The following is a 26724-nucleotide window of genomic DNA, read 5'->3' as shown; positions in this document are numbered from 1 at the left end:
TCACAGGTAAACAGTAGGGTGGGGCTCAAAAAGAAACCTGATTGACAAAGTCTTCTGAAAACAACAAATCATTGTGTTCCCTTGCACAGTGCTCCCTTGTTGCTGCACAATGTTCCCTTGTCCCCAGTGCAATTCCTTTATTAGCCACTATGAAGACTTTTTCTATGCTATCCATTTCAGAATTACAGTTTTTTCCTCCTTACTCCCCAAAACCAATCTGTGCAAGTTTCTTGCAGAGACAAGATCTCACCACTCTAACCATGGTTCCTTTTAAAACAGAAACAAACATGGATGAAATTAATGTTAACCTTGGGATATCTCCCAGATAACAATACCTTTTGAGACTACTGATTATTTCAGTTTTCAATTAAAACTCTTACTGACAACCACAGGTACTAAAGGCCTCTTCAGGAACGCTCTCAGTAAAGTTCCATGGGATACAGCACTAGAGCGCGGGGGGGCCCAAGACTCTTGGTTGATATTCAGGGATCACCTGCTACAAGCTCAGGAGAGTTGCATCCCAACTAGAAGGAAGTGCAGCAGGAGGGCCAGGAGACCTCCTTGGATGGATAAGGAGCTGCTGAGGAAACTTTGAAGGAAAAAAGGGACTTTACAAAAGGTGGAAGCAAGGACAGCCGGCCTGCTAAGTGTACAGGGATGTTGTCCGGGAAGCTAGGGACCAGGTTAGGAAAGCTAAGGCCCAGTTAGTATTAAACTTGGCTAGGGATATTAAGGATAACAGGAAGGGATTCTACAGATACGTAACAAATAAAAAAGAGATTAGGGAGAACGTAGGCCCCTTCAGGAAGCTCTTGGGAGAACTAGCTGCACAGGATTTGGAGAAGACTGAGGTTCTGAATGACTTCTTTGCCTCAGTCTTCACTGGCAAAGGCTCTGACCACACCGCCCAAGTCTTGGAAGGCAGATGCAGCGACTGGGAGAATGAAGACCTTGGGCCCAATGTAGGAGATGATCTGGTTTGAGACCATCTTAAAAATCTGAACATGCACAAGTCCATGGGACCTGATGAAATCTATCCGTGGGTCCTGAAGGAGCTGGTGAATGAAGTTGCTAAGCTGCTGGCCATCATATTTGAAAAATCATGGCAGTCAGGTGATGTTCTCAATGACTGGAAAAAGGGGAATATAACCCCCATTTTCAAGAAGGGGAAAATGGATGACCCGGGGAATTACAGACCAGTCAGTCTCACCTCTGTGCCTAGCAAAATCTTCAAGCAGATTCGCCTGGAAGGCATGCTAAGGCACATGAAAATCAAAAAGGTGCTTGGTGACAGCCAGCATGACTTCACTAAGGGGAAATCCTGCCTGACCAATTTGGTGGCCTTCTATGATGGGACTACAGAACTGATGGACAGGGGTAGAGCAGTTGATGTCATCTACCTGGACTTGTGCAAAGCATTCAACACTGTCCCACACAACATCCTTGTCTCTAAATTGGAGAGACATCAATTTGATGGATGGACCACTCGGTGGCTAAAGAACTGGCTGGCTGGTTGCATGCAAAGAGTTGTGGTCAATGGCTCTGTGTCCAGCTGGAGACCAGTAATGAGTGGTGTCCCTCAGGGATCGGTGTTGGGACCGGTGTTGTTCAACATCTTTGTCAGTGACATAGACAGTGGGATTGAGTGCACCCTCAGCAAGTTTGCCAATGACACCAAGCTGCGTGGTTCGATTTATAAGCCTGAGGGAAGGAATGCCATCCAAAGGGACCTTGACACTCTTGTGAGGTGGGCTGATGCCAACCTCATGAAATTTAACCATGCCAAGTGCAAGGTCCTACACCTGGGTTGGAGCAGTCCCAAGCGCAGCTACAGGTTGGGCAAAGAAGAGATTCAGAGCAGCCCTGCAGAGAAGGACTTGCAGGTGCTGGTTGATAAGAAAATGAGCTTGAGCCAGCAGAGTACTCTTGCAGCCCAGAAAGCCAACCGTATCCTGGGTTGCATCAAAAGGAGCATGACCAGCAGATCCAAGGAGGTGATCCTGCTCCTTTACTCTGGTTTTCTGAGACCTCACCTGGAGTATTGTGTGCACTTCTGGTGTCCTTAACATAAAAAGGACATGGAACTGTTGGAACAAGTCCAGAGAAGGGCCACAAGAATGATCAGGGGACTGGAACACCTTCCCATATGAAGATAGGCTGAGAAAGTTGGGGCTGTTCAGTCTGGAGAAGAGAAGGCTGCGTGGAGACCTCATAGCAGCCTTCCATTATCTGAAGGGACCTATAGGGATGCTGGGGAGGGACTCTTCATTACGGACGGTAGCGATAGGACAAGGGGTAATGGCTTAAAACTTAAACAGGGGAAGTTTAGATTGGATATAAGGAGGAAATTTTTTCCTGTTAGGGTGGTGAGGCACTGGAATAGTTTGCCCAGGGAGGTTGTGAATGCTCCACCCCTGGCAGTGTTCAAGACCAGGTTGGATGAGGCCTTGGGTGACATGTTTTAGTGTGAGGTGTCCCTGCCCATGTCAGGGGGTTGGAACCTGGTGATCTTAAGGTCCTTTCCAACCCTAACTATTTTATGATTCTATGATTCTATAGCTCTGATGGGAATACAAGCATAGGGATTACTGACACAACAGGAAAAAAAAGAATTATTATGTTAACTGTTTCCAAGTTGTGCTTCTAATGAATTTGATATTTGTGACACTGGTAAAATCCTGAACTTTTCTAGCAGGTTGTTAGTATTTTGTTGTTGTTTAGCCTTTTCTTTACTATATGTGGTGCAAATGAACCAGCCTTTGCAGACGCATTTCATTTTCACATAGAAAAAAAACAGCTTCTTTCTGAAGACAAAAATTCCTTTCCCACACCCACCCACCAGTTTGATTTATTACTCATTCTCAAATGTGAGGTGTTTCACCTGGTTTCTTTTTTTAGCTATGTAGCAGACTGAAATCAGTCCCTTGTCAAATCGCACCATTTGGCACAGCTTGCCAGAGTTTTACTACAGGTGGTAACTTTGTGATGTTATTGCAAACACTTTCTACACAGACTGTTGTTTTCCAAGAAAGCAATGAAACACCTAATATGGAGCAAAGATAAAACACCCATCTTCTCTACACAGAAAAAAAAAAAAGCAAGAAAGGTACATATAACATTCTATCCGTGCCTGCATCTCTGTTCTTTAAAGAAATGAGGCAACAAGCACCCCATTTGGGGTTTCCAAGGGTCAGTGCTCCAAAGGATTTAACAACATGCTCCTTGAGAGTCCAAATGACTTCTAATGTGATTTAACATGCATGCATTACCATCAAAGAGAACACTGAAAACTATTTCCTGATAACAAAGAAAGGATTGCATTTATATACACACCTTGGATCAGATCAGCAAATACATCCTCATGGAGTTATGCTAGATAAAGAACAATCTCCCTCTGTCTCCCCTGCAATATATCTATATTCTTGGCTGCCTGGGCACAAGCTGCTCATGTTCAGCTCCGTCAACCAACTGGTCACCAACTAAACGTGATACCATTTACCACCACTCTTTGGGCTTGGCCATCTAACCAGTTAACTTGGTGAAGGGTACACCTATCCGGGCCATGAGCCAGTATCATCCGCAAAAGCTGGGTCTGAGCAATTCTGATCTGCAGTTCACCAAAAGCAATTTCACCCTGCACCTGTGGCCTATCATGCATTAGCCCCTCTGTGTTAATCTGGTTCCAAGCAGAACTTTAAAAGATATAGAAAAGGAAGATATGAATTCTCTGCCAGCTTTCATTTTTGAAAAGTGCTCACAAAAAAGTAGCTCTAACTCATTAAAAAATAACAAACGGACCTTTTCTAAAGTTCTAGATAAAAATCAATGCTGGCTTTCAGTAACTGTTACTAAAGCCCTCTGCAGCCCTTCTTTGTGATTAAAAAGAGAAGACTTCTAAATCTCAAAGATTACAGTAATTGAATAACTTCTGGCATGGTTGCACTACAAAGTGTTAGAGATTCCTTTAATCAATGTGAGTTGTGCTTTTAATGAAAACAGAAGTATTCAGACAAGTAATCAGACTTTAAAATGTTGAGAATTCATTTGTGCCTTAGTGGAAAGAAAAGAATTAAAATAATCTCTATTTCTAAAGAAAGCTGTGCCATTTGCTCAGACACTGGATCTGTGATGAATGGGCTGTCACTGTAATACATAATATGCGATCTGCCTCACTGACCATTACCTTTCACTTGAGAGAGTGCCTAAATAAACATTGTTCTCTCCTAAGTGCAAGGCCTGCACAGTTTCAAAGTTGTGCCTGCAGTGTGCTCTTGCTGGAAGCACTCCAAAGCCATGGCTCCTCTCCCTTCACCAGCATTAAGAGTATGTGCACTTACTAAACACGATGATATTTTTCAAACTGAAATTACCTAAGCACCCTATGCAAAAGCACTGCAACATCATCTTAGATGAAGGAGGACTCTCCCCAGCTTTCAGCAGGAGGTTTGCCACCACTAACATCTTTCCCAGTGTGGCCAGTAAAGCTTTAAATACCACCATATGACTAACGTGCTACCTTATCATTAACATGGCAGGGGGCTGGAACCAGATGATCTTTGGTGTCCCTTCTAACCCAAGCCATTCTATGATTCTGTGACTGTTCCCACTAGAGCAAGTACAGGAAACAACAAACATAACATATGAGCAATAGTAGTGTACCAATAGCTGGCACACTACTGCATTCAACTTCTCAAGTAAATCATTGTGCATCAGCAGCTAACATGGAAGGTCAGCTGTTCTGCAGCTTCAGACACCAATCATCTGCAGAAAGGGTGGCCCCAGGAAATACATAGTCATTTCAAGTCACAAATACAACAGTAGGAAGGAAGGGCTGGTGACATGCGCTTATTTTCCCTTCATAGAATCATAGAATATTTAGGGTTGAAAAGGACCTTAAGATCATCTAGTTCCATCCTCCATGTCATGGGAAGGGACACCACACACTGGACCATGTTGCCCAAGGCTCTGTCCAGCTTGGCTTTGAACGCTGCTAGAGATTGAATATTCACAACTTCTCTGGGCCAACTGTGCCAGTGCCTCACCATTCTCACAGGGAAGAACTTCTGCCTTCTATCTAACCTGAACTTCTGTTTCAGTTTGAGCCTATCACCCCTTGTCCTATTGCTACAGTCCCTGATATCCCTCTCCAACATCCTTGTAGACCCCTTCAGACAGTGGAAACTGCTCTGGGGTCTCCTCACAGCTTCTCCAGGCTGAACAGCCCCAATGTTCTCAGCCTGTCTCCATATGGAAGGTGCTCCAGCCCCTCATCATCCTCGTGGCCCTCCTCTGGACTTGTTCCAACAGTTCCATGTCCTTCTTCTGCCGAGGACACCAGAACTGTGCACAATGCTGCAAGTGGGGTCTCACCAGAGCAGAGTAGAGAGGCAGGATCACCTCCTTTGACCTTCTGTAGATCAGCTGGGAGAAGGAGCCTTCTCCTTGTGCATTGCACAACTGAGTAGGATTCTAACAAGCTTCAGTGAGCAACACCAAAACTGAAGAATTCAGGCCTGGTTGCCAAATCAAAATCAAAATACATGATTCAATGAAAGAAACTAATAACACCTAGGGCTAAATTAAAGCAGGTACCAAGACTAAGTCCATGAAAGAATGAAGAGGCATGCAAGCCTATATTTACATTAACGAATTTGTATGTGCAACCTGTTAGGTTCACATGTCTGTCTTTGGCTCCTTTTGAAAAGATACCCGCATTTCCCTTGATAAATCCTGGCCAAAGGCCTCAACAAGTTGGAACTGCCTTTGCCAGAAACTGTGGACATAAAATACTTTCCAGGTGGTACTCAATTCCTTGCAGAATCAAGTCCCAAACCAGGGAGTTCTTGTTAGAGTCTCTACAGTGAAGCTACTGATGGTTATGATGATCACATAAGCAGTGCAGCCTAAAGGCTTGTTCACAGGCTTAAAAGAAAAGCCTGTAACTACAAGCTTTCACAGAATAAGTTTATTTAGCTTTCAGTAAATTAAGTGTTCTATCTAATAGATTTTTTCTAATTCCTCTGTTGGCTAAATGCTTCCCCTATTACTAACATGTGAAATGATCTAGAGCGTTAGTGTTTGCATTATGCAGTTATTTTCACAGGCCTTGGAAAAATGACAGCCTCTGGCAAAATTTACTTGAGGAAAAAATTTCCATATAGAGATTTTTACTGTTCAATGAGGAGTGATTTGGGCAAGTTCCTATTTCCGTTGCTCTGCAAGAAAACAGGCAATGACTAGTAAATGAGTTGGAAATTATTCCTATAATTAACACGTTTTCAAAGCAGCCGTTGGAAACTGTGCATGTGGCGACAAACTGATGAAGCCGCAGTTGCACAAAAACAAAAGGTCACAAGAATGTGAGGGATGCCATAGTAGAAGCTATTTTAAAGAACTTTTCCCATATTGAAGGCAGACTCTGAATAAGATAGTGACAACACCATCGTGCCCTGCTTAGTTTCATTGTCTTGACAGTGAGTCTCCCAGTAATGAATGCCTACTGCTGTCAGCATACACGGAGGCACTTGGAAACCCTTGCAGGGAAAAGAAAATAGGAGATGTGGGGAGAGGGAAGTTTAGGATGAATAAAATAAAAGCAATCAGCAAAGTATATTGGCAACAAGAAGAGAGATTTGTTTGGCCAAATGTTGATTTACGGTGTAAATAATCACTCAGCCAGCGTACACTAATGACGTGTGGCATGCCCTGAACAATTCAATATGAATTCTTTTCAAATGGTGTAGCTCAGTTCTGCACTTTAATTTTTCCTCTCAAAAGCATGATTGTATTTCTGTGGGTCTTTCCAGAGTGCTTCAGATAGTTCCCTGCATTCAAATTCTGCCTGCTTTGCTGTATAAGAGAAAAATATCTTCATACAGATTCTCCCTGTTTATTTTTGTTTATGAAAATAGGAATCAAATTCACATTAAAGTTCTAATCGCATTCATTTTAAGCAGCTAAAAAGAACGAACAGCTGGAAAAGCACTACACAAGCATATTTATGAAGGTTTTACACAAGCCCCCACGCACATACTCCTGCCATGGCATCCACTTGTCTACATCATTCCTAATGTTCTTGTTGCTGGGCCTGATCTAAATCCCCTTGCAATGAGTATTTTTCATTTGGTTTCAGATTGCCTGGGATTCAGTTGAGGCATTTGAGCTATAAAGAGCATAACAGGAATGTGGCTCAGAAGGGGGAGGAGGATTTGAGTGGTATTTTCAGTGTTAATAAACAGCCAAGCAGGCAACCTATAGCTGAAATTTCAAGACGTATCAACAAGAAAGCAGAAACTGTCCTTCTGACTGCTCTGGTATATAACAGAGTGATAGGTAGCTCCAATTAACCCTTAAATCTTTCTTAGAAGAGCCTGAGAATAGAAGTCTGAGCCTGTTAAAGATCCAATTCATTCCATTATTTTAGATTTTCTTACTTCCTTTTTTTTTTTTTTTCATGATCCCAAACTCCATCCATTATTCCTTTCAGGTTATGTCTCAGTCTGTGGGGTGAATCCCATTGAACAACACTGTTATCCTTACATGAACATTCCTAACTTTAAGCAGTACCTTACTCAAAAAATATTATTTAGTGAGCACTACTCACTTATCTCTCTTCTTTCTCCCTTGAAGTGAATGTCTGTATAATATCCTGTTTTAAATCACTGTCATTAGCAGTTGGTGGCAATGAACTAACAGGATTTATCTCTCTCCTTATTTTCTGCTTTATTAATAAAAAATTCACATCACCCTCAGTTTTGATCAGGAAACACTGAGGACGCAGAGAAGGCCTTCTACCTATGCTTTCCTTTTGCCTCTTTATGTTTGTCATAGTGAAAGAACACCAGGTGTGAGTTTTCTTCTTCCTCTTACACTTCTTGTAAGTTACTCCAGTGATCTGAGTATATTCATCTACCACTACCTTGTCCATGAAAGTGATCCACTTGCATTAAGCTTATGTGGTGTAGCACATACAGCCAGTTCCATGGTAACAGATAGCATGTCATCTGTTAGCTTCATTTGAAGTCTGCAATGGGACATACCATAATCTTCTTTAAAATATTTCTGGGGTTACTTTTACATGCTTGGAAAGATAAGGGAAAAAATAATTCTTCCTCTGGAAATAACACCACATGTATCTTTCTTTTATGGCAGAGCACAGGGCAAAGCAAGGTATACATAAAGCAGTGGATGTTTACAAAGTTAACATCAGCTCTTAACGTTTTGTGATCCATGGGACCATGAAAAAAGCCTGCTTTTCTGACAAACACTTCATATGGAAAAAGAAGTAATCAAACTTCTGTATACAAAATTGTCTCTGGAATGGTGGAAATTTGCTTTTGCAAAGAAGAATACTTATAAAAGTGGAAATACCCCAATGTCAGACTTTCACTGAATTTTGTATGTAGTTTGGACATCAGTAACTTTTCTGGAAAAAACACACACTCCTCCCTACACCGGCCCCAAAATACACAAAAAAATCCCTCCTGAACTCAGAACTCAAAAAACTAACCCAACAACAAAACCAACCAAAAAACCCAAACAACCAAAACACAAGCAAACCCAAACCAAAATTGAAACCTACCACATTCTTTGTGAGTTGTTTGTCATTTTACTAGAGATTTTATTTTAGGAAAAGGTTTATTTTTTATTTATTTTATTTATTTATCTATTTATAATTAAATAACTTTGCAAACTCTGAAAAGGAATCAGGAGGAAAAGTCGCAGGGCTATATAAAAAATCATTTCCTGGTTATTTAGGTTAAAACGCGCCCCACAGCAAAGTGATAAAATGATTCATAACTGAACATTAGCATTGCCTCTTTTCCAAGGAGTTTTATTCCTCCTTTACTAAATGCAAAGACAGCCAGGAAAGCATATCTTGTAAGAATATCAAATAATATTTAACAGCTTCCATTCCTCTCTTGCTCTTTTATAAAGCAATTCACTCGTTGCTGTCTTTTTTAAGAGATGGGTGTTTCCTTTATCCCAGAAATAGAGAAAGTGTGACATGTAGATGCCTTATTCCTCCCACTCCCAGCAGCCTCTGTAGATAAAAATTAAATAGAAATAGCTGAAGTCTTCCTGTGTCACAGTCTGCTGTCATACAGCAAAAGGTTCCTAGTGATGAAAATCTTTGCTACAAGAATGAGTTGTCCCCCCACCAGTTTCCTCAGCTAGCCTAAGGGTCTTTTAGCCTGAAACAAGTCAAAAGAGAAGACTTTCATGACTACAATATTAATACTATAAGAGCAATCCAAGCTTGCTCATATTCTTCTCATGAGCCATTAATCTAATTCTCTTTCATTCAGCTTTGCTGAAAGATACAGATTGTATTTTACATCACTTTTTCATAAAATGCCATAATTCAAGCTTGACTGAAGCTCAGGCTGTGAGTTCTAACTCTGTGTTTCTCTCAGTTGAGCAGCATTTACGCATTTGTAACTGTTAACTCTGCAGCTGCTAAAGCAAGGAGGAGATTGGATCATAACAGATGCCGTTTCAGATTCCCTTTATTCCAGAAGAGAAGCTGAATACTGCCAGCAGCTTACAGACCTATTGGGCAATATTGTAATTTGGACTGTTACCTTCCACTGAGAAAGCATTCCAAACTTTATGACACTATGCATTAAAAGCTCTCTAGAACACTACTTTGGTAATTAAGAGGCATGAAACATTTTGTTAAGTAACAGTCACTTCTGCTGTGTGGGTGACGGATAGAAATAGTTAACAAAATGTAGCCAGGTGTTCCAGGCGTTATCGCACTGGGCCGGGTTAAGCCTTGGGAATGGTAAAGAAAACACCAGGTGTCAATGCCCTGCTCTGGCCTAAGCCTTGGGAACTGTAAAGAGAACTATGAAGGGTAAAGATCAGTTAGCAAAACAAAGCAGGCGGTTTGCAGGATAAAGCAGGATGTGCATCTCAAAGACAGACCAAACAGTGTGACTATAACCCTTAGTATTGTTAAATCGGGCCAATAAGGGAGTAAAAGAGTAGAAAGTTACTGTTTAGCACTCAGTAGACTATAAAAGGGACGCGAGATGCAAAATAAACTATTTCAGATTTCACCGGAACTGGAGTCCATACTTGCAACGCCACAAATGGTACCCAGCGTGGGGCCCTTTATATTTTCACATTGAAACCGAAGAGATTGAAATGGGGTGCCACGGGGAAATCGGCTGGGATTCAATCTGGCAGGACCAGGATCAGGAGGTAGATACCTCAGAGGCAGACGCCTCGGAACAGAGCCTTGTGAGCCCAGAAGACACTGCAGTGGAATTAAGGTGAACAGCCGACCTGGGTGGAAGAGGATAAAGATGGGCAATCAAATGAGCAAAGAAGAAACAGCAGTACTTAAACTCTTCCAGCATATCCTCTCTACAAGAAGCATTAAGGTTGATGAAAGCCTTGTAAAGCACCTATTGTTGTCATGCAAGGAAAGAAGGTATTCCCTGGAACTGCCGACAGCGACAGCGTTTGATGTGGAGACTTTGGAAAAGATTGGTGCAGAACTGTGGGATGCAGTTACAAAAGGCAATGACACTGTCAAAAAATTGTTAGTCATTTGGAGAACTATTTTAGAGACGTTAAAGTAAAAAAATGAGATCATGGAGCCCAGTGTCCATTCCTCCCCCCCCGCCCCCCCCCCCCGAACTTCCACCAGTTGCCGCCACGGCTACAAAGACTGAGGACAGAGATGAAGATGATCCTTTTGACTCAGGCCCTATTGACTCCGAGAAGGAGCCTGTGCACGTTCATGAGACTGCTGTTGCTGCTCCTGAGGTTCTGATGCCTGATAATTCTGACGTTGACCTGGATGGTCCTTTTGACCTGGAACCTATCCATCTGGAAAAGGAGCCTGATTTTTATCCCCCAGATCCTCAAGTTAAATGCACAGCTGTAAAGGGAGAACCGAGACGACTGGGGGGTGCAGATGTATTGTGTGCTTTCCTGGTGGTGTATGTGCTAGATCAAGACCCGCGGTGGGAAGGTGTCTCGTATGTTCTTATCAGGGGTATCAGACAGACTGTGATGGACCGTGGACTTGGGACCCCATATACAAGTCATTTGGTACAGTCTCTCTGTGATACTCATGTGCTTGAAGTTGGTAAATATAAGTATGTCCAGGTTTCTGAAAAGTTGCATATTAGGCCAAGATCTCAGAGCAATCACCAAAATCACAGAGGATATTTGTCCAGTAGTAGCTAATTTGTATGATTTATTGAAAAAATAGAATAATAATCAGAAATGGTTTGCCATCCTGGATTTAAAAGATGCTTTCTTTTGTTTACCATTGGCCAAAAGAAAGCAAACATTTATTTGCTTTTGAATGGGAAAATCCTGACACAGGAAGAAAAACTCAATTAACTTGGGCAGTATTACCACAGGGCTTTAAAAACCGTCCAGAAACTTTTGGAAATCAGCACGAGAATTAGCATCATGAAAGTCACCTGCTCAGACGGAGACTCTGTTGCAATATGTGGATGACCTGTTAATTGCTACAGAAACAAAGGAAGATTGTATCTAGTGGACAGTGGAATTATTAAATTTTCTATGACTGAACGGTTATTGGCTATCCAAACAAGACCCAACTAATCCAAACCCAAGTTTCCTACCCAGGATATGAAATAACAGGAAGACAGGGAGACCATGGAACTGCTAAAAAAGAAGCCATTTGCCAGACTCCACGACCATCGTCCGTGAAGGAGTTCCGGACATTCCTGAGAATGATTGGATGGTGCAGACTTTGGATCCATAATTATGGTGTTCTAGTAAGACCATTGTATGAACTGATGAAGGGAAACCCTCTCTCTCTGGACTGGACTGACTGTGTTCTGGTAAGACCACTGTATGAACTGTTGAAGGGAAACCCTCCCTCTCTGGACTGGACTGAGCCAGCAGAGGAGGTTTTTAGAAATTAAAAATGGAGCTAATGAGAACTCCAGCTTTGGGACTTCTGCATGTGTCTAAACCATTTTGGCTATATTCGTATGAAAAACAGGAAATAGCTTTGGGGGTCCTTGCTCAGAAACTAGAACCCAACAGAAGGGCAGTGGCATATTTTTCAAAACAGCTGGATGAAGTGAGCAAAGGATGGCCCGGATGCCTAAGGGCTGTGGCAGCAGTTGTCATGAATATTGAAGAGGCTTGCAAATTCACCTTGGGACAAAAGATTACTGTATTAGTGTCCCATGTGGTATCAGCAGTCCTGGAGCAGAAAGGAGCCCGCTGGTTATCTCCTTCACGTTTTTTATAATACCAGGCCATCCTTGTGAAACAAGATGATATAGAAATTGTGGTCACTAATGTTGTGAATCCAACATCCTTTTTGCAGGAATGATTGACAGAACCACTAGCACACGACTGCTTGACCACCATAGAGACTGTATATTCGAGCCAACCAGACTTGAAAGAAAAACCTCTGGAAGATACCGATTCTTGGTTTACTGACGGTAGTAGCTTCATGAACAATGGTGAACAAAAGGCAGGATATGCCATTACCACTATTTCACAAGTAATAGAAGCTAAACCTTTACCCACAAACACCTCTGCCCAGAAGGCAGAAATAATAGCGTTAGCGAGAGCCCTGGAATTGGCTAAAGATAAAAGGATAAATATTTGGACTGATTCCAAATATTTGGTGTGGTCCATGCATATGGTGCTATCTGGAAAGAACAAGGACTTTTGAACACACAAGGGAAACAGATTAAACACGCCACAGAAATTCTACAATGACTGGAAGCTGTTCAGCTACCTGTAGGAGAAGCTATTATGTACTGTAAAGGACATCAACAAGGTGACTCTGATCAGGTAATTGGAAATAATTTGGTCGATTTTGAAGCCAAATGAGCAGCTGACCATGAAAACCCCAAGCAGAATGAGATAGAGGAGAAAAATGAATGATTGCAAAACATCACTTGGGGGCAACTGAAAAGTAACAGCTTGAATATGTGTGCTTGTAAAGTAGCTTTTATTAGAGGCTGTGATTTTGTGTATAAAGCCACCTGTATTTACTAGCCAGTTGATAATAAGAAACTACACCTTGTATTGTAAAGCAGGTAATGGAACAAATTAAGAGAGTGGGAGAACTTCACTGATAAGAAATTTTTTTGGCTAGTGCCTCGCTGCCATCAGCATCTTCAACATGCTGTTGCACCTTATAATAGTTACTCTGCTAATGTAAATCTGTGTGTACTTTGCCATAGTAGTGACAGGTGAAACTCTGCATTGACAAGGTGCAAGGGCTGAGATTGGCCATATGCCTGCTATCACAGTCAAGGGCAAGACTGGGTTGGCTTCTGTGTTTGCCACTGTTATAAAAATTCCGTCTTGGCCATGATCTGATTTAATTATTTTTTTATTACAATTGATTAATATCGACAGGCAATAAGCAAGCAGCGCTGGGTGCGCCAGGGAGTCTCCGCTCCACCCAAGACGCACACCGAGATTTCTGGGGTACAGTCTCTTATACTCCTTGGTCTTGGGTTTCAGCCAATCCTGTCGTCTCCTTCACCCAAATACCGACGTGATTCTTTTTCATTGTTCTCCTCCTGTTGCTGGGATCTTATCTTCGGGTGATGAAACTTCTTAAAAAGTCATTGAATTCCTTGGCAATACATTAACAGGGAATGTCTGTCACAAGCTTAACCACTATCTTAGCCCCCTCAATTTTTAGGCCATTTCTCCTGATCTTCCAAAGTATATAAAGGCCACCATTGGTTACAATATTTTATCAATGTTTTCTTGTTTACTGAGCCCCCAGGAAACCCTCTCAGTTCTTTCCAATGTGCCAAAATGCACCCTAAAGGACTCTTTTTCAAGATCTCTCCACTCTGCCAATTTCCCATTATTAATCTTGCATTCACACACATACACACACAGGATCCCACAGACATACTCCACAGTTACAACACTTGAAACAGAGACAACAATTAATAACACAGTTATAACTATTTGTCACCAATACCAAAATCACAAGTCCAAGTCAAAACTATAACAAGCCACAACATAAGCCAAATACCAGTAAAAATCCAAAACTTTTTCTAGAAAACGCCCACTGCGTCTTGCAGGACCTAAACCACAAGAAGCCCCCTGCTTCTTGTGGGTGTATACCAAAGGGACGCTAGCAGCTGGGTATACGTGTTTACCCACGAGATTTCTTCTCTCGATTTACAGAAGGCTTCCAAGCTTTGTGTACGCTTACCAAAGCAGTTTACCAAACAGAGATGCCCCCTGCATCTTACAGACTATATAAATGAAAAGAATACCTTTTATGAGATGGTCCTTGTCTGCTCCTGCCGGGATCCGAATTAGTTAAGGGGTCCCTCCGGGAAAAAAAAGAACTCCCGAGGGCCCTAGGGAAGCCCTGTCCTCAGCGGGTCCTGCAGCCAGGCAGAGAGGGTCCCATCTGAGGTGCCAAATTGATTCGGAGAAAACTCCAGGAACTGGTCAACAAAGTTTTAAGTTGACAAGCAGGTATTCTTTGCCGGGAGACATGGGCATGCATACAACAATGTGGTGGTCTTTAAGGGTCGTTTACTTTCCCAACAAGCTTAATTAACGTTACAGACATAGCAATCATCCTGCCCTTTTACTTACCAGTTAGTTTAACTGCTTCCATCCTGGACATAAGCTAGTCCGGGATACTCCCCAGTAGATGTTTACACATCTTAATGGCTTTATTAACACCAAACATAGCAATTATCCTGTATTTTTATTTTACTCCTGGTGGGACTGAAGGGAGGGGAGGATGGGGGAGCCGATGGAGAAGGATGGGGTGGTATTGGTGGGTAAATGCCTTCCCGATCACCTCTCGAGTCCCGCCTTTGATAAGGGTGTGGTAAATTATCTAAAGGCTCCCATGATGATTTATTTGGTTTATTCATCTTCCCTTTCTTTTCTTTTAAGGGAAATAACGAAACTGTTATAGATGACTCTTTCCATAATGCAGCATAATCACTCTCCTCTTGATTGAAAGGTTCCTTACCATTTACATATAGATTTAAAGCCTGACAAATCCAATCATCAAAATCACAGTATCACAGTATGTTAGAGATTGGAAGGGACCTCAAAAGATCATCTAGTCAATCCCACTCCCGGAGCAGGAACACCTAGATAAGGTTACACAGGAACGTGTCCAGGCGGGTTTTGAATGTCTCCAGAGAAGGAGACTCCACAACCTCCCTGGGCAGCCTGTTCCAGTGTTCTGTAACCCTCACTGAGAAGAAGTTTCTTCTCAAGTTTAAGTGGAACCTCTTGTGTTCCAGTTTGTACCCATTGCCCCTTGTCCTATCATTGTTTGCCACTGAGAAGAGCCTGGCTCCATCCTCGTGACACTCCCCCTTTATATATTTATATACACTAATAAGGTCACCCCTCAATCTCCTCTTCTCCAAACTATAGAGACCCAGGTCCCTCAGTCTTTCCTCATAAGGGAGATGCTCCACTTCCTTAATCATCTTAGTTGCCCTGCGCTGGACTCTCTCCAGCAGGTCCCTGTCCTTTTTAAACTGAGGGGCCCAGAACTGGACACAATATTCCAGATGCGGTCTCACCAAGGCAGAGTAGAGGGGAAGGAGGACCTCTCTCGACCTACTAACCACCCCCCTTCTAATACACCCCAGGATGCCATTGGCCTTCATGGCCACAAGGGCACAGTGTCAGCTCATGGTCACCCTGTCGTCCGCTAGGACCCCCAGGTCCCTCTCCCCTACATTGCTCTCTAACAGGTCGTTCCCCAACCTATACTGGAACCTGGGGTTGGTCCTGCCCAAATGCAGGACTCTACACTTTCCCTTGTTATATTTCATCAAGTTATTCCCCGCCCAACTCTCCAGCCTGTCCAGGTCTCGCTGAATGGCAGCACAGCCTTCTGGCGTGTCGGCCACCCTCCCAGCTTAGTGTCATCAGCAAACTTGCTGATAGTACACTCAGTTATCATTGATGAATATATTAAATAATACTGGGTCCCGAATATTAGCCAATATAGTCAGGTCATATTTCCTCTTTGATCCACACTTCCATACAGTAATGGACCATTTTTTATTTTTTTTTTACTCTTTCCCTCCTGGGACGGCTAAAAGCCCCAGTACTTAAGTGTTAACCCCAAGGGACTGTCTGGGGGTATATCTGGTAATTCGCTCCCTGTCTTATTCCTGGGACCTCTCCGTGGGCCCCTCCCTGGGTTAGAGTTACGACTCCTACTCTGACCCGTTTCCCGCCGGGTGTGTCTCCTCTCAATCAATCACTATCACTTCCCTCCTTCAGCGGCCAAGTCCCTCGCGGGAGATTGGAAACGCGCTTAGAAGAGGTCCACACTTGCTTCACAGATCCCGATGCCCTGGCCCGTATTTCCACAGGTCCAGGATACCCAGTCCGTGTCTCAATGGTGCACAAACACAAATCACCAAGCACTCCTTCTCTGCACCGGCCAATTCCCTCAGGGGAGATTGGAACCGCGGTTAGAGGAAAACATCACAGTCACACTCACACACCGGCCCTCCCACCCAACCGAACGATACTCACAGTCCATTGTTCTCGTCCGGGTCTTCGTGCACAAGAATTACGGGTACCTTATACTGCAGTTTTTACGGGAGCTCGAATTCCTTGGTTATTGCCTCTCTGTTCGTTGATCTCGTGGGACTACCCGGGACTACAACTCCCGAGCCACAAATTGTGGGGCGCCTCCTCGTAAAAGCTATAGTCCCAGGCAGCCACACAGAGATCACGTCGGGGTCACCAATTTTGTTATAAAAATTCCGTCTTGGCCATGATCTGATTTAATTAATTTTTTATTACAATTGATTAATATCGAGAGGCAATAAGCAAGCAGCGCTGGGTGCGCCGGGGAGTCTCCGCTCCACCCAAGACGCACACCGAGATTTCTGGGGTACAGTCTCTTATACTCCTCGGTCTTGGGTTTCAGCCAATCCTGTCGTCTCCTTCACCCAAATACCGACGTGATTCTTTTTCATTGTTCTCCTCCTGTTGCTGGGATCTTATCTTTGGGTGATGAAACTTCTTAAAAAGTCATTGAATTCCTTGGCAATACATTAACAGGGAATGTCTGTCACAAGCTTAACCACTATCTTAGCCCCCTCAATTCCATTTCTTATATAGTTACATATTGAATACACAAGTTTCACCTCATCCCCTAACAGAATGTATCCCTTGATTACCTAACCCCCTTAAGGTATTCAAACAGTTAAACAAAACACCCTCTGTAGTTAGCAAAGCATTTGAGACATTCAAGTATTTAAACAAAGTACCCCTTAAAGTAACAAATACTTTGATTAGGAAGGATTATTCCTTTGTTCCTTCTTTTCTTTTCATCATTGTATTTACAGGAACTCCCATCTTAATCTGATCATTCGTATACATTCTACACATGATTTTCGATTCCTCCCAAAGTGCAATGATAACAAGGACTCCTAAGTTTCTGACACGAATCATTCCTATATACCTCACACCACGAAGAAGAACCTTTAGCTCTGATGTTGGCTGCAACCCAGCAGGCGTGGAGCAGTGGGGACACATGCCATGACTGACCTTGATGTGAGGGATGGCCTCCCCTGTTATCAGAGAGCCATCCAGGAGAGAAGGGCAGGACCAAGCAGCCTGTGATTGGCATATGCAGGAGATATGATCTAGTCCAAATCCCCTGCTCAAGTAGGGTCATCTAAAGCAGGTATTGATAGTAGATATATATATATAAAAAAAAAAAGAAAAGAAAGAAGAATGCAAGGATTTTCTCCACATGAAGAGTTAGCAAAAGCACAGTTTGTACTAAATTCTTTAAATTTGTGTAGTTTTGATTCTCTTTCTGCAATACAGCGATTGTGACATCTGATGGACAATTCCTTGCCCAAACCACCAGCTCTATATAAAGACCTACATGATAATGAGTGGAAATGACCAGTGCCAATGCTGACATTGGGTCAAGGATATGGCTGTGTACAGCTATCGACAGGACCATACTGGCTGCCAGTGAAATGTATAAAGCCCTAGAACTCAACAACATAAAGAAGTGGCAATGACAGAAATCTTTGTAATATCTGTTCTATCATGTGTGACCATGAGTAATGGACAAGTCTACTGGGCACATTTGTTAAAATCCTGTTCAGACCTGTTACATGGTGTGTAGGATTCACTCATATGCCACATGTTATAAAGGTTCAAGCAACTTCAAATCAGACTAATCTTACTGAAATAATGCTGCCCAGAGTAGTGGGTGGTTATGTTACACAAGTCAAGCAGTGATAGAGCTGACACGCCAAACTGTAAAAAGCTTTTAGTAAAACAAAAAGGGGGAAATGTGAGTGATGGATGGAAATAGTTAACAAAATGGATCCAGGTGTTATCGCACTAGTCCGGGTTAAGCCTTAGGAACTGTAAAGAAAACACCAGGTGTCAATACCCTGCTCCGGACTAAGCCTTGGGAACTGTAAAGAGAGCTATGAAGGGTAAAGATCAGTTAGCAAAACAAAGCAGGCGGTTTGCAAGATAAAGCAGGATGTGCATCTCAAAGACAGACCAAACAGTGTGACTATTTATAACCCTTAGTATTGCTAAATTGGGATGATAAGGGAGTAAAAGAGTAGAAAGTTACTGCTTAGCACTTAGTAGACTATAAAAGAGATGTGATCATAATCCATAGAGAGCTGACTTCTTGTATTTTGTACATAACAGCACAGAGAGGATTAGTAGGACTCCTCATCTTCTGTAGCTTACAGGCTACAGTAAGAGCTGGAGCATCTCTCTATAGTTCCACATCATGAAAAAGCTTTCATTTCTTTGCTTCATTTCCTTTGGGTTTGAACAGCTCATCCTTCTGTATCTAAGAGGATGTTTTACTTTAACCTACACAGTCAAATCTTCAGGTACATTACACTGAGACTTGCAGTTTGTCAACTGAGGATTCATTCATGAATGTCTTCTGATTGTAACTTTCCTGTAAACATGAAAGAAAACAACCACTAGGAAGCACTATAAGAAATTCTTTGCTAAAAAGCATCTAATTCTGCATAAGCATTATTTTCTTCTAATGTCTTGGGGAAAAAAAAAGCATTCATAGCTTAGGTCTACTCAGAGGTGCACACCCTTGTGAATCATGCAGAGGCATCTATTGTTTAAGGCTACTGGAGAATACAGATATATCTTGCACATTTTCTTCTGGAATTGTTTTCAGAAATGCCATCTAGAGGGGCAACACAGAAACATGCTGTCAGAGAATAGGCAGCATCTAATGTGAGGCAATTATTTCTCCAAATAAAGCCCAATCTCTGAATGGCTGATAAAAAAATGGGGTAATTGCAAGTATAAACATTGATTTGGGAAGAGAGGCAGCTTCAAAATAAGCAAAGTTTGCCTCAAGCAGCCGGTGTGTGCACTCTGCAGAGGAGAAGAGTGAATGGCTCTAAGAAAATGTTCAGTGGAGCTCTACATGTGAATTCGAAATATACAGGTTTAGTAGCAGTTCAGAGAATTGATCATCATGACTCTTTTAATTGCTCCAGTGGTATTTAGTAGAAGCTGTTATTAAAGCAAATCAAGTCCAGAAAGCTCTGTGATCCACATTACTTATACTAGAAGATGCTCTAAATGACATGAAGATAATAGTGCACAGAGGGAATGTAAACCTTAGTTACCAACTAACAGCACAGCCATTTGACTTTTTACGAATCTTAACTTTTTAGAAGACTTTATTGTAAGACAGGAAGATCTAAGGAGGTAATTAAATATTCTTAGCTTATGGAACAATTTTAATTAATTAAATTTAATCTTTTTGTTAGAAAAATGTTGCTTTAATTTTGAAATTGTAAATTCAAGAAGGAGAACATGATGATGGTACTTCCTTTATTTGTTCAAGTACAATTAAATTGCTTTGATTACATGTAGTAAATTTAATTACTAGCTATGACAGTGAAATGGTAAAATGTAGCCTTCTCAAAGGACAAAAGCTGGTCTATGATTTTTTTTATTTTTTTTTTTTTTTTGGCCATATGGTATATTCTAGACAGCTCACGAGCAAAAGAAGATGGACTGTAACAATGAAATAGCAGGGAGCTCTCACCCTAAATGTTAGAGAAATAATCCTTTGGTTGAAGCGTTAGTAACCACATGGTTTTAAAGCAGGCATTTTCAACTAAAGAATATTTAGTCACTGTGGTCAGAGCACATTGAGTGGCTGACAACTATGACATCCAATGTACCACTGGATGGTCACATTTAGTAAGAAGTTATGCCAAGATACAAAGGCATATCAGTAAAGACCCTTATCCTACAAGGTGCTGAGCCTCCTGGACTGCAGAACATTTTATGCCTGCCATGGTTGAGGTCAAAACCCATAATTATTTCTACAGACACTGAAACAACTCTCTGGAACCACTTGGAAACATGAAACTTGCAGAGGAACATGTTTTCTCACAAAATCTGAATGCAGCATCAGAGTAAATTGCCACCGGAGAGGGATAAAGTGAGCTAGGTCAAAATACGGTGTTTGCTTTATTCCCTGCAAGAATTTCAGTCTCTGGATATGTGACAGGTTATGTTCTCAACTTGTTCTTCCACAATATTTTATTTCTTATGTAAATGAGATCCAGATGTTATCTGGAGTTTACCAACTTCTCACAATTCTAGTCTCACTTTGAAGCTTCCTGTTTCAGGATACTTGAAAGAGAAGATAATTTTCCTAGAGGGTGACAAAACCTGATGCCCTTTCAGAAGGAATGGGAATTTTGAAACAGGCTTCACTATGCTGCGAGTCTTTGAAGTAAAGGCCACATCTATCTGCCATGCCTGTTGCTATCTGCTATGACTGATAATTCAGTTATTGGTTGCTGACACAATTTACAGTCACTTCTGCTTTCCTACATTAGGATCCTGAAGCATCAGAAAAGCAGGAAAAAAGAAAAATGCAATGACATTCACACATATGAGGTTCAGGCCCTGTAAGTTTGTTTTCTAAGAGAAGAAAAAAACAAAGTGAGGCTTAATTTTTTCCTCAGTGATTAAATAGATGAAGTTTTACAACAGCCTGTACCTATGAAATTAACACCCAAGTGGCAAAAGTTTTGCCATTCTCTATAACAAAAATCCCAAATTGTGATGTGCAGTCACAAAATCCCAAAATTATGACAAGAAAAGCACAACAAAGCCCTCTTGAGAATGAGAAGATATAATGCTCAGTACCTGCTCTCGGGCGTCCTGGAGCACAGCTCACAGAGTGCGAATGTCCAGACCCTGCTCCCACAGCCAGGACAGAAAGATCATGTTGGGCATCTTCCACACATGGTGAGCTCTGCAACAGCAATGACAGCATTGCTCTCTCTCCTTGCTTTCCCACCTCATATTCTACCTGTGTACCCACCTCTCCTCTCTGGTGCCCATTCTCATGCATCTTGGAGCACAGCTCACAGAGCTTGATCATCCGACCCTGCTCCCACAGCTGAAGAGACAGGACAGAAAGCTGGTGCTGGGCATCTTCCAGATGCTGTGAGCTCCACAACGGTGCCATCAGCATTGCTCTCTCTTCTCGCTTTTAACCTCAATCACCATCTGCATACCTGCTTCTCCTCTCTGGTGCTCTCTCTCGGGCATCCTGGAGCACAGCTCACAGAGTGCAAATGCCTGGACCCTGCTCCCACAGCCAAAGAGCCAGGACAGAAAGCTGGTGCTGAGTGTCTTCTACACACTGTGAGCTCCACAACAGTGCCAACATCGCTGGCCTTTTGCCTCACTTTCCCACCTCAAACTCTATCTGAATACCTTCCTCTCCTCTCTGATTCCTGCTCTCGGGCATCCTGGAGCACAGCTCACAGAGTGATAACATCCGTACCCTGCTTCCACAGCTGAAGAGCCAGGATAGAAAGTTCGTGCTGGGCATCTTCTAGACATAGTCAGCTCCACAACAGTGCCACCAGCATTGCTTTCTCTCCTCGCTTTCCCACCTCAAACTCCATTTGCATACTGCCTCTTCTCTCTGGTGCCGCTCTTGGTCCTCCAGGAGCATAGCTCACAAAGTGCGAATGTCTAGACCCTGTTCCCACAGCCAAAGAGCCAGGACAGAAAGCTGGTACTGGGTATCTTCTACATATGGTGATCTCCACAACGGTGCCAACAGCATTGGTCTCTCTCATCGCTTTCCCACCTCAAACTCTCTCTGTATATCTGCCTCTCCTCTCTGGTATCTTGCATCGTGGCTCACAGAGTGAGAATGTCCAGACCCTGTTCCCACAGCTGAAGAGACAGGACAGAAAGCTGGTGCTGGGCATCTTCCAGCTGTGGTGAGCTCTGCAACAGTATCACCAGCATTCCCTCTCTTCTTATTTTCCCACCACAAATGCCAACTGTGTACTGCCTTTCTTCTCTGATGCCTGCTCTTGGGCATCCTGATGGAAAAAGACTCTTGATTTCTTCAGAGAGTTTTGGTGCATCCTAAATATTTGAAACTTTGGAAAAGTCTCAAAAATACAGCAAAGCAAACTAAAGAACGAGCTAGGGAAGTGGCTGAAATGGTAGAGCTTAGTCAGAGAACCTGTAACTAAAACTTGTGGAGGGATGCTCCCTTGAAGGAGACACTTGAACCTGTACTGACTGCTTTAGATCTTTATACAGTGGATATCAGACTTATGGCAGTGCCAAGAAATACTTCTAGAAATGTGACTGTGAAGTTATGCATAAGATTATGGGGGAGGATAAAGCAACAAGTTTTAAACATTTGTCTTCTGAAAAGGCTGTATAAAAGTCTTAAGAGGCAGCTGTGCTGTAGGCCATGTTGCTGTAGGGTTTAGCTTAGGGACTTGGTTGTATTCTATCTTTGTGAAGAGAGGCTGTCTAACCATAAACATGAACATCCAAAATTATTTGCAAGGCCTCAGTCAATTTCACTGCTTGCATTTATTTTCCATGTATCCCACCACTGAAGTGGGAATGAGGGTTGGTTAACTCTACATCTTAATCACTATTTATGTGTTATGTGTTGTTTTAAGGAAGAGTTCAAAGAAGAGGATACATCTGTCTCTAAGGAAACACCAGACTTGTACCAGCATGTATAAAGGCCTTTTATTAAAAAGCTGTTAATAATGCAAGTTTATGTAGCTTTGTTAGTGAGGTGCATCCTAAAAAATGGTGTTGTCCCATCATTGCAGCAAGCTGATAACCTCTTAGAAGTGAAAATATGCACACTTAACATTTAGGGAAATCTAGGAAACTGATGCTGGATTTGAGTGTGCTTTCAACCAAGGTGAGTGACACATGTCTGTCTTAAGTGCCTGGATTTAGGATCTTTTGCATGCTCTGGGATGCTCTGCCTTTTTACACTGACCTTGTTTCTGCCCCACCTTCCACCTTGTGAAGGGTCTTAGCCTCATTAGTTAGGGAGTTGCGTTGAGGCTGGCACCATTTCAGGGAAAGCAGGATCACCCATCCACATGTTTTCCTCCCTACCTGAATTTCCCCATATTCCCAGCTGCCTCCTGAGAGGCTCAACTTCTCTCCTGCTTCACTCAAGTGTCTTACTGCAACATAAGGACCACGGCAGTCCTAGTGCTGCTGCGAATCATTTCTGTAAATCCCTGTGGAGTGACAGGAGGTGCTGCACTTTCCAGGGCTGACTGGACAAAGGTGGCTGTATGGTGGTAAAAGCTTGGGCCAATTCAGTGGCCAAGTTTTATGTTGGATCCAGTACCAACATCTCAGGGGTATTTGTTCCTTCTTGAGATTTGCAAAGTTATATAAGCTTAGTAGCTGTGTCTCATTGAAACCTACACCAGTAAAAGATGTCTACACTGAGATCTGCCAAGATTCATAGGTGCTTGCATACGTATTTAAGACCCTAATAGCTTTGAAAATTTAACTGCTAATACTGAACAGCTTGCAAGGCTACAGTAGCCTACATCTGTTTAAAACATAGCTGTGACTGATGGCGCTACCTGATTGTGCCTGTCATTCTGTATTATTTATTCTGCCCCTGCAGTGTATCTTAGCCAAAACCGATACTTATCGCTATTTATTATGAGAAAGGAAATGTCTGGTGTTGCTGTGATGTTGTTCCTTAAGTTCTTAACATATAGTGCCTTAGAAAATACAGGTTTTCGATGGAGTCGAAGACTTGTGTTTCATTGGGGATATAGGAGTGCTATGGCCTGTCTTTGCCCTCTTGCCTTTAGGTTTCTCATAACCATAGCCCTTTAATGGGTTTCTGACAACATTCAGTCAAATTTTCAGAGCTGTTTAGGAATGCCAGCCTGATACTGAAGTTTGTCTGCCTGCTTCTAGGCATCTGGCTGTTGTAAAGCATATCTAGCTGATGCAGAGGGTTGACCAATGTACAGGGGGGTTGTACAGGGGGGTTAGAGGAATTTACTTGTGTTAGAGGAATTTACTTGCCTAGACAAGGTATTGTCTGTTGTAAGTGCTTACTAAGCAGAACAAAGACACCAAGTCCTATTGATAAGCAAAAGCAGGCACCTGGTCGTATTGATAAGCAGACACCTGATTATAATGATAAGTAGCTATTGATAAGCAAAAGCAGGCGCTGGATACGGGAAGAAGCAGATGGTTTATGGCTGGGGCACCGACCAAACCCTAAGGCCATATGTGTAAAGACTAAAAGGTGACAAGTTCAAGAAGAGGAAGACTCATTTACTTCATCTGGAAGACCCCTACCCACAGGAGGAAGACTCACTTACTTCATCTTGAGACCCCTGCCCATGACCAGAGGGGGCACTGCGCAGGTGCAGAGGACTTTCTAGGTCATTATAATACGAAGCGGGGATAGAATATGAATATGTATAGGCGTATTGTGCAACCTTGTAACTTTAGAGGATAAATGTAGAGGGAAACAACACTGAGGCACGCATGACTTTTGGAGGACCAATCCCCCGTGCGTCTTCAGCTGAATAAAGCATACCTACTTTACAACTTTAACGAAGTTGTGGAGTCTATTCCGCTATCATAGCAAACAGAACTCTTACTGTGAATATAATGTAACTGAAGGGGTAGCCTCTGTTATCTAGATACCTCTGAAAGTAAAAGCCAAACTGTCAAGGAATCAAGACTGAGGTGACTATTTTTGAAATGTAGTATTAATGTGTAACACAAATGAGTGCATTTTCACTGATGTCAGTGAATTTTCTTCATGTTCCATAAGGGGATACAGATTGGCCAAAAGTAATGGGAAGCTTATGTCTGGCTGCAAGGAAAGCATCAAATTCATGGGGCTTTAAATAATGACCCACTGCAATATTCAGTTTGTGTGACTTTTGGCATGAGTCAGCAGTAAATACTAGTTGAAAACAGAAGCACAAATTATAGGGTAAATAATTCAGGCAAAAGAGAGGTCTCATTATGCATACATAGCAAAGGAAATGGGAGTAGAACCAAAAAAATACAATTGCTGGGAAGAACAACAGGAGTTTGGAGCACTCACTGCTAAAATTGTGGACACGATCCTCCTGGATGACACCTGAGATCAGAGAGGCACATTCACCTCCTTTGTTTGTGTGCCCTGACCACTAAAAAGTGTAAGACTTCTGCGTATGTCAGAGGGGGCTTTCTGGTCCATGACTGCTGGGTAAGAGGATATAACCAGCATTGTTCTCCTTTGGAAGATGATCTGATAAACCTCTGTGGATTGACTTTTAAAACCTTTCTTTTTTTACCCTTTTTTTGCTGGTAGGTTTCTCATGCGCAGGAAGAAGAGAACTTCATATTAAATTGTTTTTCTCCTCTTTCACTTTGCATTTCATTCAGTATTTAAATATATAGGTTTGGTTGATGACATAAGGCAGTTCTTATTTCCTACTCTATAGATAAAGAGCCACCTGAACAATGTCTTGCATGTCATTTGATAGGATGGTGTTTTTAATTTCTGGCACAAAACAGAGTCAAGATAGTCCGAAGAGATAAATTTGTCTAGCACTGTAACTGAGTTATCTGACTTACACCGGCTTCATTTGGAATCAGGAGGACCTTCAGAAATCAACAGGTCCCTTCCACAAGTGAGGTGAAAATTAAGGCAAATAACAGAATGGAGCCGTTAGCACAGTAAATTTTCTAGCTTGGCCATCTTTCAGTTCCTCTTGGAGCTTAGAATGCTTTGGCTTAATGTGTACTAGGCTTTTCACAGTGGGGAGGAGTATCACTGGTGTAGAATCATAGAATCATAGAATCATAGAATAGTTAGGGTTGGAAAGAACCTTAAGATCATCCATTTCCACCCCCCTGACATGGGCAGGGACACCTCACACTAAACCATGCCACCCAAGGCTCTGTCCAACTTGGCCTTCAACACTGCCAGGGATGGAGCATTCACAACTTCCCTAGGCAACCCACTCCAGTGCCTCACCACTCTTACAGTAAAAAACTACCTCATGTCCAGTCTTTGCTAGGCAAAGAACTTTGGTTTAGTCCACAGCTAAAAATGTTGTCTCTCAGCAAATTGGGATATAAAGTTTGGGAATTGCAGCAGACAGTATCCATCACTTGGAAAGGAGGACAACTTGCTATTCCATGATTAGATGTGAGGAAATAAAAAACAGTTAAGAATATGGATTCCTATGTTTTACCATCCTGGTAAACACGAGCTGTTGACAGCAGGAACGTTCTGCAAGGGTTTTGTGCTGCTTTGTATGCAACACATGGAAACACATGAAACACTGTGTAGACACCCCATTAGAGAGAAGTAGAGCTACCGTACTTTACCTGTAATGAGAGCATTAAGCCAAC

At 42.4% G+C, this 26724-nt stretch overlaps 1 long non-coding RNA gene across 1 annotated transcript; it reads left to right on the top strand.

Annotated features, from left to right (window-relative positions):
• Window positions 1-13227: 13227 nt before the first annotated feature.
• On the top strand, window positions 13228-17688 carry LOC133209765 (uncharacterized). Its single transcript, XR_009724757.1, has 2 exons — window positions 13228-13309; window positions 17473-17688. It is a non-coding gene; the product is annotated as an uncharacterized LOC133209765 (long non-coding RNA).
• Window positions 17689-26724: the final 9036 nt, after the last annotated feature.

The sequence above is a fragment of the Neopsephotus bourkii genome, unplaced genomic scaffold (genome assembly GCF_033783945.1).
Source record: "Neopsephotus bourkii isolate Nb327-2 ecotype Australia unplaced genomic scaffold, CSIRO-AGI_Nbou_v1 NB_360, whole genome shotgun sequence".
Lineage (NCBI taxonomy): Eukaryota > Metazoa > Chordata > Aves > Psittaciformes > Psittacidae > Neopsephotus > Neopsephotus bourkii.
Note: the sequence above shows the minus strand (reverse complement) of the source record. Positions and strands in the feature narration are given on the sequence as shown.